This window comes from Monodon monoceros, unplaced genomic scaffold, assembly GCF_005190385.1.
Source record: "Monodon monoceros isolate NGI ecotype Baffin Bay Population unplaced genomic scaffold, NGI_Narwhal_1 Super_Scaffold_22, whole genome shotgun sequence".
NCBI classification, from domain to species: domain Eukaryota; kingdom Metazoa; phylum Chordata; class Mammalia; order Artiodactyla; family Monodontidae; genus Monodon; species Monodon monoceros.
The window spans coordinates 114,006,056-114,020,082 of record NW_021703779.1 but is presented as its reverse complement, the minus strand read 5'-3'; the positions used below and the strand labels follow the sequence as shown (position 1 = coordinate 114,020,082).

The window sequence follows — 14,027 nt, the reverse complement described above, 5'->3', positions numbered from 1 at the left end:
GGAGAAAGTTGCATTGCAAGGGTCTCCACTAATGACAGTGGAGCTCTTTTATTTGTAGGCTTGTTACAGATGTCTAGAAGTTTTACAACCACTGTACTGAGAAATTCAAGGGTAGCACAAAGGTTCAGAGCAAGGTCTACTAAACTGCAGCAAAAGAGAAATCAGCTAATATGTAGACATTATGGGGAAATTTAGCAGTTAGATCTAGCCTTACCAGATAGTTAGGAGGTGAATTCCCAAGTTCCTCTAATGCAATATGTTTTAAGTGATTGCATACTGTGATTTTATTTTAGAATCAATCAACCAGTTACGATAGCCTCTGAAATATTATCAACCTTGTTCTTGAGGAGAGCCCAAAGGGAAGACTGCCCTTTGGCACAGAGGGAGGAATGAGATGGCTCTGGCTTGAACACAGATATGTCAAAATATATTAGCTATAAATAGGGCATGTGCAATACTCAAAATAAGTTCCCATTTGAAAAAGAAATCGTATCCTTTTCCTTAATCTACTCTCTGCTTTCCTCCATGTCTCCTTTCCAGACTTGGCCCAGTCAGCAATGAAAAGGTCAAGTCATCATGACCTCTAAGTCTCCCTGTCTAGTATCCCTGTCATCTTCCCCATCACAGCTGAAGTACAGTTTCACTTTTCACCCAATGCTCTATGTGCATTTGTACTATGTGCTCCTTTCATTGTGTCCATGGATAAACAGTTTTTATTTTTATTTTTAAATTTTATTTTATTTTTTGGCCGCACCACGTGGCTTGTGGGATCTTAGTTCCCCGACCAGGGATCAAACCCGTGCCCCCTGCAGTGGAAGTGTGGAGTCCTAATCACTGGACTGACAGGGAAGTCCCTAAACAGTTTTTAAACCTCTCTATACATTTGGTTTCAAAAAATGGAATTTCATTCTTCAGTGAATTTGCTCTGTAATGATGACATGAACAGTAGTTGGCATGAAAAATCAAGTAGGAGCTTCATAGGTAACCTGGACAATAATCATAGGGGATAATTTTGTCACTGTTCTTCCTCTAACCTTCCGAGGTTAAAACGTTACCCAACAGAGCTAGGCTCCCTTCTCTCTTCATCCCTGATCACTTTTTCTTTTTAAACTGGCAATATTTTGATGCCTTTTTTTCCTACACCTATGTAGCTATATATCATTACATAGTTGCAATCATACTATATACACAATTTGTGTCCTGAGTTGTCACTTAACATTATATCATTTTCAATTATTTATTTACCTTCTATTTCCTTTTTTTCTTCCAGTTTTATTGACATATAATTGACATGCAGCACTGTGTAAGTTTAAGGTGTACAGCATAATGATGTGACTTACATACATCATGAAATGATGACCCCAATCAGTCATTGAATATCCATCATCTCATAGAGTTACAAAATTTAAAAAATAAAAAAATATGTTTTCCTTCTGATGAGAACTCCTCAGGATTTACTCTCAACAACTGTCATAAAGAGCATACAACAGTGTCAATTATATTTATCATGTTGTACATTACATCCCTAGTACTTATTTATCTTATAACTGCAAGTTTGTACCTTTTGACCACCTTCACATAATTCCCCCCTGCCTCTGGTTCTGACCACTTTTAGCTTCCAGGCGACCCCCAAGGATTTAATTTTTAACCGAAGGGCACAGTCAAATGGTAGGTGAAAGTGTTACCGTAGCTGCTTCTCCCTGTGGACCTGGAGCACACCATCACTCTGCTTTCAGTCTCTCTCTGCCTCTGCTGAGTCTACCAATTTAAAATGCTGGGATTATCCAAGGCAGACTAACCTCTGTGATTCTTATGGGCGTTATGTAAACCCCAAATATACTATATACCAACTCTGGACGTACTGTAGTTTCTTTTTTATTTTTTAATTAATTTTATTTTTGGCTGTGTTGAGTCTTTTTGCTGCCCGCGGGCTTTCTGTAGTCATGGCGAGCGGGGGCTACTCTTTGCTGCGGTGCGTGGGCTTCTCATTGTGGTGGCTTCTCTTGTTGTGGAGCACGGGCTCTAGGGTGTGCAGGCTTCAGTAGCTGCAGCATGCGGGCTCAGTAGTTGTGCCTTGTGGGCTCTAGAGTGCAGGCTCAGTAGTTGTGGCGCATGGGCTTAGTTGTTCCGTGGCATGTGGGATCTTCCTGGACCAGGGCTCGAACCCATGTGCCCTGCATTGGCAGGCGGATTCTCAACTACTGTGCCACCAGGGAAGCCCCTGTACTGTAGTTTCTATCACCCATCTCCTGTTGGAGTTCATGTACATTATTTCCAGTTCCTCACAATTATAAACAATTCTGCAGTGAACATCCTATATGTGTAACTTTGGCAAAGTATATAAAGATCTGTGAGGTGGATTCCTAGAAGTTAAATTGTTGAGCCAAAAAATATATATATGTATTTAAATTTTGATAGATTTTGTCTCAAACCAAACTTAATAAAACAGAAGGTCTTGGAGAGCCCATGATGGCCTGGGAAGGAACTGTAGAGCTGTGGTGTAAATATTGCTGAATTATTGAGACCAGTTAGACATGTTGTTGTAACTAGATATGCATGTGAAGGGATTTGGGTTGATTGCTGGTGTTCTTTTCTAATTCACATTTTTGAGTATTTAGGCAAATTTTTAGCAGCAACTAATTCAAAATATGTTCTGAGTGTTCTGATTGCCCTCCCAATCTGTGTTGAATACCTTAGACAAACCAAAATAATTCTAGCTCACCCACAGTATTTGGAGACCTGGAAAATCAAGTTCACCCACATGTAAGACGTCCCCATCTGATCTTTTTTTCTTTGGTAAAAATGTAACAAATTTTATTTCCCATATGATCTTATATTAACTCTTATCCTCTCTAAGAGTCATTAATTGTAGACATTTTCTGTTGCTAGTACTATAAGGGCAGTAGTGACTGATTTTTACTTCATTTTTTTAAAAACAAAGTATTTCATTTCTGACTACATAACATTATGTAAACAATGATTTTTTAAAAAATCAGACAGTTCAGGAAAAGTATAAAGAAGAAAATAAATATCACCTGTAATCCCACCACTCAGAGATGATCACTATTAACATCTTGGTGAATCTCATGACAATCTTTCTTTGAGGTAGATGTCTATGTGTGTGTGCGCGTGTGCGTGTGTGTGCACACGTGTGTGCATATATACATATATATTGCCTATGACGTGTGTGTGTGTGTGTGTGTGTGTGTGTATTTTAAACAGAAATTATGTATTCTTCATTATTTCTCCTTCATGGAGTTTTTTCTATTCTCAGACCCTGACAATACTGTCGCTGACCAGACCTGTTCTTATGCTCTTGCATTCAGCGAGTCCTTGCTAGTCCAAATGCTTCCTTTATTTTGGTCATGTGTATTAGTCAGGGTTCTCCAGAGAGACAGAACCAACAGGATCCATATAAAGAGATTTACTGTAAGTAATTGGCTCCCGTGATTATGGAGGCTGAGAAGTCCCACGATCTGCCATGTGTAAACTGAAGACCCAGGACAGATGGCGGTGTAGTTCAGTACAAGTCCACAGGCCTGAGAACCAGGAGAGCTAATGGTGTAAATTCCAGTCCTTGGGTAGAAGACTGATGTCCCAGCTCAAGAAGTCAGGTAGAGTGAGCAAATTCTCCCTTCCTCCACCTTTTTGTTCTATATGGGCCCTCAACAGATTGGATGATGCCTACACATATTGGGGAGGGCAATCTGCTTTACTCAGGCTACTGATTCAAAGGCTCATCTCATCTGGAAACACCCTCACAGACATGCCCAGAAATATTATTTAATCTGGGCACCTCGTGACCCAGACAAGTTGACACATAAAATTAACTGTTGTATCCTGTAAACTTGGGCAGGATAGAGACCTCTTGGAATTTGCAAGTCTGCAGACGTTCTCTCCCCTTTTTCAGGTTTCCAAGGGATTGTCTGCTGATTTCATCCCCGTTTAGGCCTCGATATGCTTCTGGTGGCACATCAGTTTTGAAATGTTTAGAAGTTCTCTGGTGTCATCACAAGTGGCATGGGGTACCCAACTCAGACCTGCATCTGCCATGAGGCATTTTTTTTTTAAAGCTCAAAGAACCTTGGATTAAAAGGAAGTCATCAACAAAATACAAAATATTTAGCACTGAATGATAATGTAAACAGTACATGTCAAAAAGTAGTTTCCTTCCTTCCTGCCTTCTTCAGAGGGGCATGTTTAATGCATCTAACTGAGGCTTGGCCTCTCCTGGCCCGTTGTTTTGAATGAGAGTTTAGCTCATCCTTTAGGGACATGGCAGCCTAGAGGCTTTTGCTGCTCCTGACCTTGGTTCCTTCATTGTCCTCAGAATTCACTGCCATTTGTTAAACTCTCACTACTGAGGAAAAGCATATCATTTTCTCTGAATTATTTTTCTAATAATCTTCTCATTGGCTCTCTTTGCCTATTGTAAGTTGATGTTACATGCCAGGAGGGATTAAAACATAAATAATAATAATAAGCACAACAATAGAAAATGGTAACTGTGAGAGGTGATGGATGTGTTAATTAGCTTGATTGTAGTGATCATTTCACAATGTATACATATATCAAAATATCAAGTTGTATACCTTGAATATATACAATTTTTGTCAATTAGACCTCAATAAAACTAAAAAAAAGAAAAGAAAGAGGAATCTATGTAGCTTAGTTGTCAGGCTTAATTTGCATGCAGTGCTTAGGTCTTGGCACCCATGGTCTCACTGGGAAGACAGGACAGACATGATGGTATAAGCCACGTGGCAGACAGTGATGTCAAGTTATAAACTGTCCTAAAATGAGTTGCTCCAAATGTGGTTGGGGGATCTTTTGCATTTGAAAGCCCCCAGGGAGACTGTTAAAACTGCAGATATCTGGTCTCCACATCTGGCTTGTTACATCAGAATCTCTGGCAATAGGTCCCAGGAAACAGCATTTTTAACACCCCCTCAGCCCCCTTCTCTCCATCCCCCCCAGGTGAGCTGATACTCACTAAACTAAAATTTGAGAACCAATAAAGGGAAAGGTTGAATGGGAGAGAGGATTGACGCCATGTCAGGACTTAGATAAGCAGAGAAGAGCTGGAAGGGAAGTCAGGCAGGGGGAACCCTGTGAGCACATTCATCCAGGCAAGAATGTGCGTGCCTGCAGTCTGTCCCTGCAGGTCACAGAATGGACTGCGTTCTCTTCTATCCCCATCAAAATGCCTCTCGGAGGGTGAAATTCTTATTTATTGCAACTGGTGCAGCCCAATGTAAGAATGCAGTCCCTCGTGCTGCCACAAATAGGCCAGACTCACAATAATCCTAATATAGGCACACCTCGAAGGTATTGCCAGTTCAGTTCCAGACCATCACAGTAAAGCGAGTTACATGAGTTGTTTGTTTTCCCAGTGCATATAAAAGTTATGTTTACACTTTACTGTAGTCTGTTAAGTGTGCAATGGCATTGTCTTAAAAAACAATGGACACACCTTATTTAAAAAAATTTTATTGCTAAAAAATGCTTGCCAACATCTGAGCCTTCAGCGAGTTGTAATCTTTTTGCAATAGTCACATCAAAGATCACTGGTCACATAACAAATATAATAATAATGAAAAAGTTTGGGGTATTGCGAGAATTACCAAAAGTGACACAGAGACGTGAAGTGAGCAAATGCTGTTGGAAAAACGGCGCCAATAGACTTGTTTGATGCAGGGTTGCCACAAACCTTCCATTTGTGGAAAACCCACAATATCCGTGAAGCGCAATAAAGCAAAACGCAATAAAACGAGGTCTGCCTGTACTGAACTCTGGGGATGAGCATCTAGCTGCAGAGTGAGAGATGACATTTCCCTACATCCAAATAGGAAAATATAATCAGTAAGGGCCAATATTATTTATTTTTTCTAACTTTCTTCTCCTTTATTGTAACGTGTGGCAGATGTCTTACCAGAACCTCCGTGCGGTCGGAATGGTGGGAAGAAATCTGAAACCCGTTCAATCACATCAGAATCCCAGGAAGCCTCCTGTAGTTCTTGCTTCTGCCACCCATCTTCTGTTTACCCCCCTTTTCTCTCTCACTCATCTATTTACCCACTTGCTCCCACCCTGAATTTTCTCTGCGTTTCTAGTGCTTATCTACCCTTCTAAAAGAAACTTTATTTTTTAGAGCAGTTCTAGGTTCACAGCAAAATTGATCCAAAGGTTGGAGATGTCCTGTATACCACCTACCCACACACATGCACAGGCTCCCCCAGGATCAGCATCTCCCACCAGTGTGGGACATTTGTGACAACTGATGAACATACATTGACCCATCATTAGCACCAAAGGCCAGAGTTTACATTACCATTCACTCTTGGTGTTGGGCGTTCTATGGGTTTGGATAAATGTATAATGACACGTATCCACCATTACAGTGTTGTTCAGAGTAATTTCACTGCCCTAAAAAACCTCTGTGCACCCTCCCTTTTTTAAAACCACCAGCCTAAACTACCTTACACATCTATCCAGTTATTCCTTCTCTATATCCCCTATTCTTTTTTACCTACCCATTTCCTGCCTAACTCATCCATATCTTCCATCTGAGGTCAGGGAGGTGACAAGAGTTTTCAGAGTTCATCTCTGTTTTGCAGAATCTGTCCATAACAGGGCAAGAGTGCTGCTTGTTATGTGAAAACCAAGGACCTGGAGGGGGTGAAATTGATCACTGCACTTGAATGTAAACAGGCGAGCTCTTCTGCCATATACGTCAAATATGACATAAATACCGTAGTGTATTACCTTTACCCATCTTCTAGGAGTTTACCAACATGAACCCGTTTTTGCAGGCATCATACTTATCTCAGAATTCCTATAATATGATGGTTTTGCTTAGATTAAGGTTTCCTGGGGCCATTATAATCCTCCTTTATCATGGGATGTATCTCTGTTTCCAGCTTTTGTTTATGCATTTTAGCCTCTTAAAATAATTTCTTCAGACTTATATGACTTGTTCCCGTATGGAAAACAGAGTTATAAAAATGAACTCACTCTAAAGCCTTTCCAGGAAATGGAGGAAATATATTTTACTGGAAAATCAATAGCCCAGGATGGAGGTACAAAAGGCCTCCACCTCTTTTTTCTATGGCTTCTCACCATCTGTTTTATTCTGAATTTAGTCAGAGGTTAATTGAGCAAAAGGATAGTCTGTTGTCCTTGTGAAGATGGAGTCAGAGAGGCAAAGGCAATGTCTGGACACAGTCCATTTTAGTATTTGAGTGGATTTCATCTCGATCAGATTGTACTGCTCCGAAGTTGGTTGGCCTGCCAAACTGTTTGCGTTCTGACTCACCACTGAGGCCTTCTGTTTGGGAACACATAGCCTTCTCTGTCTGCTTCCCTTTTTATCCTTTTACAGTAGATGCCCTGTGGCCTGAAAAATAAAGAACCAGTCTCCGCAGTTCATCAGTTGGTCTTCTGAGATTGAGGAAAGCAATAAAAATCCAAGTGAATTTGGGAGAGAATCCCAGGCATCCACCCTGATGAGCATTTCCACTAATCAAACCACAGCAAGGGCAATGCTATTTAGTGCATCATCATTCAAACAAATTTTGCATTATTTAATGAAGGACTCATTAATCACTTGTGTCAATTTAGCTTGTAAAGTCAGCATTTAGCCACCCTCAAGACTTGCAACAATATGAGTTTAGTGTATGTTTCCATTCAGCTCTCCAGAACTTACTCAAAGGCAGCAGGGAGTGTCTGCCTTCCTACCTCCGTTTGTCCCATATGAGTGGTTCCAGCACAGATGGAACCCTTAGAAAGTGTGCTGCTTCGCCTAGCAAATAAATCCACTGGAGCAGGACAGTTGGCACCTTTCTTGCAACATCTTAGTGCTTTCTCTTAAAGGAACTACCTGTGATAGCATTTTAAAGGAAGTTAAAATAATAAAACTTTCAATGGGGGGAGGAATGTTGAATTATAGCAACCATGGAATTAAAGCAGTGATGTTTAATTGTCTTAAAAATCACATTTTTTGATATAAATAATGTCCGTGAATTTTCTAATTTTAAAATTCCCTCAGGCAATGACTGTTTTGTTTCGTTTTCTTTTTTACTTTGTTTTTCTTTTTTTTCAATGGACATTATACTTTGGGTAGTGTGACAGTTACAGACAACAGTGCTTGAAAGCAAGGTTGAGGATGTGAGATGGCTCATTACCAGACATGGTCTCTTTAGAAAAATGTGAACAAAGGAGATGTTGAGATGACTTCATTCTCTCCTGAACATAAGTGGGAAGCCAGGCCACCATCCTCTTTTTCCTCCAATACAAATACTGTAGACAAATGTTGCTAAAACGGTAATCTGCGTATGAGTTTTACCTCTTAATAAAATGTGGTACTCTTGAATTCTAGTGCAGCTCTCTCCATTTTTAAGAATAAAAAAATGAATCCTAGTGCTGAGCATGAGTATAAATGATTATTTAACACATTGCAATGAACAGCAGCCCAGCTGGGCAGAGACCGCTAACAATGGACACATTTGAGTTTGGAAGGACACTACTGGATGAGGACTTGGAGTCAGAGAAAAAACAGAAAAGTTTCTATTAACAGATGAGAAATTTGTGCTTTGACTTTAAAATAACAACTATAATGACACATAATTCACACAGCACAAAAATCACCACTTTAAAGTGTACAATTCACTGATTTTTAGTAAATTAACAGAGTTGTGTGATGATCACCACCATCTTACTTTCCAGCATTTTCATCACCCCAGTAAGAAACCCTGTACCCGTTTGTAGTCACTCCCTCCAGCCCTTGACAACCACTAATCGACTTTCCGTCTCTATGGGTCTTCCCTATCCTGGATGTTTCATATAAGTTGAATCATACAATATTTGTTCTTTTGTGTTTGACTTCTTTTTTAGCATAGTATTGTCAAGGTTCATCCATGTTGTAGAATGTATCAGTACTTCATTTTTTTTTCTTAAAGAAGGAAAGTATTTTTTTAATTAATTAATTTATTTGGCTGTGTCGGGTTTTAGTTGCGGCATGCGGGATCTTCGTTGTGGTATGCAGGCTTGTAGTTGCAGTGCGCGGGCTCTTTAGTTGTGGTGCGCAGGCTCTAGAGTGCACAGGCTTAGCTGCCCCGCAGCAATGTGGGATCTTAGTTTCCCGACCAGGGATCGAACCTGTGTCCCCTGCATTGGAAGGCGGATTCTTAACCACTGGACCACCAGGGAAGTCCCTTCATTGCTTTTAATGACGGAATAAATCTTCCATATTATGGATATATACCAGGTTTTGTTTATGGACCTTTGGATTATTTCCACTTTTTGGTTATTATTTATAATGCTGCTGTGAAAATTGATGTGCAAATTTTTACACAGACATATGTTTTCATTTCTCTAGGAGTGGAATTACTGGGTCATATAATAACTCTAACTTTTTGAGGAACTGCCAAACTTTTCCACAGCAGTTACAATTTTTGACTTTCCCACCAGCAATGTATGAGGGTCCCAGTTTCTCCACACCCTCACCAACACTTGTTCTTTCTATTTTTTCTTTTGATTATAGCCACCCTAATGAGTGTGAAGTAGTATTGTGGTTTAGATTAGCATTTCCCTAATGGTTAACTATGTTGAGTATCTTTTTATGTGCTTATTGGCCATTTGTATATCTTCTTTGGAGAAATGTCTATTTAAATCCTTGGCCAACTTTTAACTGATTATTTTTATTGTTGAGTTGTAAGAGTCCTTTATATATTCTGAATAGTAGAACCTTTTCAAATATATGATTTGTAGATATTTTCCCCATTCTGTGGGTTGTCTTTTTACTTTCTTGATAATGTCCTGTGATACATAAAAGTTTTCAATTTTCATGAATTTCAGTTTATCTATTTTTTCTCTTGTTGCTTGTGCTTTTGGTGTCATCCAAGAATCCATTGCTGAATTCAAGATCAGGAAGATTTCCTCCTCTGTTTTCTTCTAAGAGTTTTGTAGTTTTAACTCTTGAATCCATTTTGAGTTAATTTTTGTATATGGTGTGAAGTAGGAGTGCAAATTCTTTCTTTGTATGTAGTTATTCAGTGGTCCCAGCACCACTTTTTTTTTCTTTAAAGAGGGATTGCACAATCAAAGGGTACATGTGTTTTTTGTTTTTGTTTTTTGGTTGTTTTTATTTATTTAATTTATTTTTGGCTGCGTTGGGTCTTTGTTGCTGCACGTGAGCCTTCTTTAGTTGCGGAGAGTGCAGGCTACTCTTCTTTGCGGTGCGCGGGCTTCTCATTGCGGTGGCTTCTCTTGTTGCGGAGCACGGGCTCTAGGCGCGTGGGCTTCAGTAGTTGTGGCACGTGGGCTCAGTAGTTGTGGCTCACCGGCTCTAGAGCACAGGCTCAGTAGTTGTGGCGCACGGGCTTAGTTGCTCCTCAGCATGTGAGATCTTCCTGGACCAGGGATCGAACCCGTGTCCCCTGCATTGGCAGGTGGATTCCCAACCACTGCACCACCAGGGAAGTCCCAGCACCACTTTTTATATACCTTTTTTTTAAACTTTTTATTTTGTATTGGAGTATAGTTGATTAACAATGTTGTGTTAGTTTCAAGTGTACAGCAAAGTGATTCAATTATACATATACATGTATCTATTCTTTATCAAATTCTTTTCCCATTTAGCCAGAACCATTTTTTGAAAAGACTTTTCTTTCCTTATTGGAAGTTCACAGCACTCTTGTCAAAAATAAGTTCACCATGAGTTCATTTCTGGACTCTCAATTCTATTCCATTGGTCTATGTATCTATTTTATACCAGTACTAAACTGTGTTGTTACTGAAGCTTTTTAGTAAGTTTTGAAATTGAGAAGTATACGCTCTAACTTTGTACACTCTTCTTTTCCAGGATTTTAAGTGTTTGTGAAGGATTGATGTGAATTCTTTAAAATTTTGGTAGAATTAATCAATAAAGCAATCTCATCCTGGGCTTTAACTTATGGGAAGTTGTTTTGAATATTAATTCAATCTCTTTACTTGTTATAGAGATATTCAGATTTTCTACCTCTTTGTGAGTCAGTTTTGGTAGCTTGTGTAGTTTTAGAATTTTTTTTTTACTTTTTTGGTGATTGCCCTAGAGTTTGCAATATACATTTAGAACTAGTCCAAGTCCACTTTCAAATAACACTGTATTGCTTCACAGGTACAAGTGCAAGTACTTTACAATAACAAAGTGTTCCTAATCCCTCCTTCCTATCCCTTGTATCATTGCTGTCATTCATTTCACTTATACATAAGCACACATAAGCATTATATATATATATATATAATCTAATACATTGTTTCTATTATTATTTTGAACAAACTGTTATCTGTTTGATCAATTAAGAAGAAAAATAAAAGTTTTTTATTGAGGTATAGTTGATTTACAGAAAAATAAGTTTTTATTTGATCTTCACTTATTCCTTCTTTCATGCTTTCTTTCTTTATGTAGATCTGTTTCTAACCTATAACATCTTCTTTCTCTCTGATCTTTATTTTTTATTTTATTTTTTTAACATCTTTATTGGAGTGTAATTGCTTTACATTGTTCTGTTAGTTTCTGCTGTATAACAAAGTGAATCAGCTATACGTATACTTATATCCCCATATCCCCTCCCTCTTGCATCTGCCTCCCACCCTCCCTATCCCACCCGAACTTAATTTTTTTAATTTTTAAAAATTTTAAATATTTATTTATTTGGCTGCGCTGGGTCTTAGTTGCAGCAGGCAGGATCTTCGTTGTGGCATGCGAACTCTTAGTTGCAGCATGTGGGATCTAGTTCCCTGACCAGGGATTGAACCTGGGCCCCCTGCACTGGGAGCACGGAGTCTTAGCCACTGGACCACCAGGGAAATCCCTCTCTGAACTTTAAAAAAAAAACAAACCCACTTTTTGCAAAGCAGGTCTGCTGGCCAGAAAATTCCCTCAATTTTTGTTTGTCCTAGAAAGTCTATTTTTGCTTGACTTTTGAAGGAAAATTTCACAAGATACAGAATTCCAGGTTGGTGGGGGTTTTTTCCCCCAACACTTTAAATATTTTACACCACTCTACTCTTGCTTGTATGCTTTCTGACAAGTCACGTATAGTTCTTATCTTAGCTTCTCTGTAGGTAAAGTATTTTTATCCTCTGGCTTTTTTCAAGATTTTTTTTCTTTATCTTTGATTTTTCTGGAGTTTGAATATGGTGTGCTTAGGGGACATTTTGCGGGGGGGGGGCATTTATCCTGCTGGGTTTTCTCTGAGCTTCCTGGATCTGTGGCTTGGTGTCTGACATTAATTTGGGGAAATTCTTAGTCATTGTCATTTCAAATATTTCTTCTGTACCTTTCTCTCTTTATTCTCCTTCTGGTATTCTCATCACACATAGGTTACACCTTTAGATGTTGTCCCACAGTTCTTAGATATTTTGTTCCATTTTTCAGGGGTTTTTTCTGTTTGCTTTCCAGTTTTGAAAGTTTCTATTGGCACATCCTCAAGCCCAGAGCTTCTATCCTCAGTGGTCCAGTTTACTAACAAGCCCATCAAATGCATTCTTCATTTCTATTAGAGTGTTTTTGATCTCTAGCATTTCATTTTTATTCCTTCTCAGTATTTATTCCTGCTTACAATACCCATCTGTTCTTGCATGTTGTCTACTTTTTCCATTCGAGCCCATAGCATATGAATCATTGTTATATTAAAATCCTGGTCTGATAATTCCAATATTCCTACCATATCTGATTGTGGTTCTAATGTTTGCTCTGTCTCTTCAAACTGTGTTTTTTTACCTTTTCATATGCCTTGTAATTTTTTGTTGGAAGCCAGATGTGATGTACTAGGTAAGAGGAACTGCAGTAAATAGGCCTTTAGTAATATGGTGGTAAGGTATGGGGTCAGGGGAAGTGTTCTCAAGTCCTATGATTAGGTCTCAGGCTTTTGGTGAGCTTATGTCCCTAGATTGTGAACTGCAGCAGTGTTTCTCAGTCTTTTTTCCCCTCCCTTAGATAGGACAGGAAGGCTAGAGGGAGCTGGAGTAGGGTATTTCTCTTCCCCTAGGTATATTAGGCTCTGATAAAACCCCAATAGGTTAGGGTTTGGTAAAATACTTTCTCTCTTGAGGGCAGACCTTGTTATGAAGAACAGAATGCTCTGGTAAATTTCAAAATGGCTACTTTTCCCTTCCCTCTCCTGAAGCACAAGGGAGATTCTCCTCCTATCTTCATTGTGATGACCTGGTACAGCTTCTGGAGGTAAATGTCACAGAAGTGTGGGTGTGCTCCTCTGTGACTGGACCCCCTAGAGTTTTTAACTCTCAGATGTTTCTGCACTGAGCCCCCAGCAATTCATCAATTACAGTTCAGGTTTTCCTACCCTGATACCACTTCCCACGGAGGCTTCTGCTCATGGTCTTCTGGTCCAGCAAGTTATGATTCTCTATCTGCCTGTCTGTCTCTCCAATTTTAAGTGTACCATTTTTGCCTGTGACCTCAATTCCCTGACAGATGTAAGCAAAGTTTTTTTCTAGTTGTTCAACTGCTTACTTGCTTTTAGGATGGAGTGATGACTTCCAAATGCCTTAAATGCTGGACTGGAAACCAGAAGTCCTCTTTCTTCTTTTTGATGTAGGCATTCACAGCTATTTACAGTCTCTAAGAACTGCTTTAACTTCATCCCATAAGTTTTGATGTTGTGTTTTCTTTTTTATTCATCTCAAGATAGTTTCTAATTTCCTTTGTTGTGCTTCGACTTTCTATAGGGGTAACATTTCTGTTCCATTCCTGGATTAATTTCACAGAGCACTGGTACCTCCAGGCCCTTAAATTTACACTTACACCTTTAGAGAGTAGGCATTCCTCCCTGAGGAATAGAGAAACTGAAAGTAGACATGAGTGGCTGGGAGGAGGGGCTACAACTTAAGCCCTAGCTTTTGAAGCCACCCTGTGGCCTATGTCCTTGTCAACTAGGAGTGATATTGCCCTTCAGGTGACATCTGGCAATGTCTGGACACATTTTTGGTTGTCATAATGGGGTAGGGGGTGGCATGCAACTGAC

General features: G+C 39.4%; 1 protein-coding gene across 6 annotated transcripts in view; it reads left to right on the top strand.

Moving 5' to 3' along the window:
• The window catches only part of ARHGEF6 (Rac/Cdc42 guanine nucleotide exchange factor 6), an 88,562-nt gene that overhangs the window by 25,404 nt on the left and 49,131 nt on the right, over positions 1–14,027 (top strand). The gene's annotated exons all lie outside the window — the stretch shown is intronic.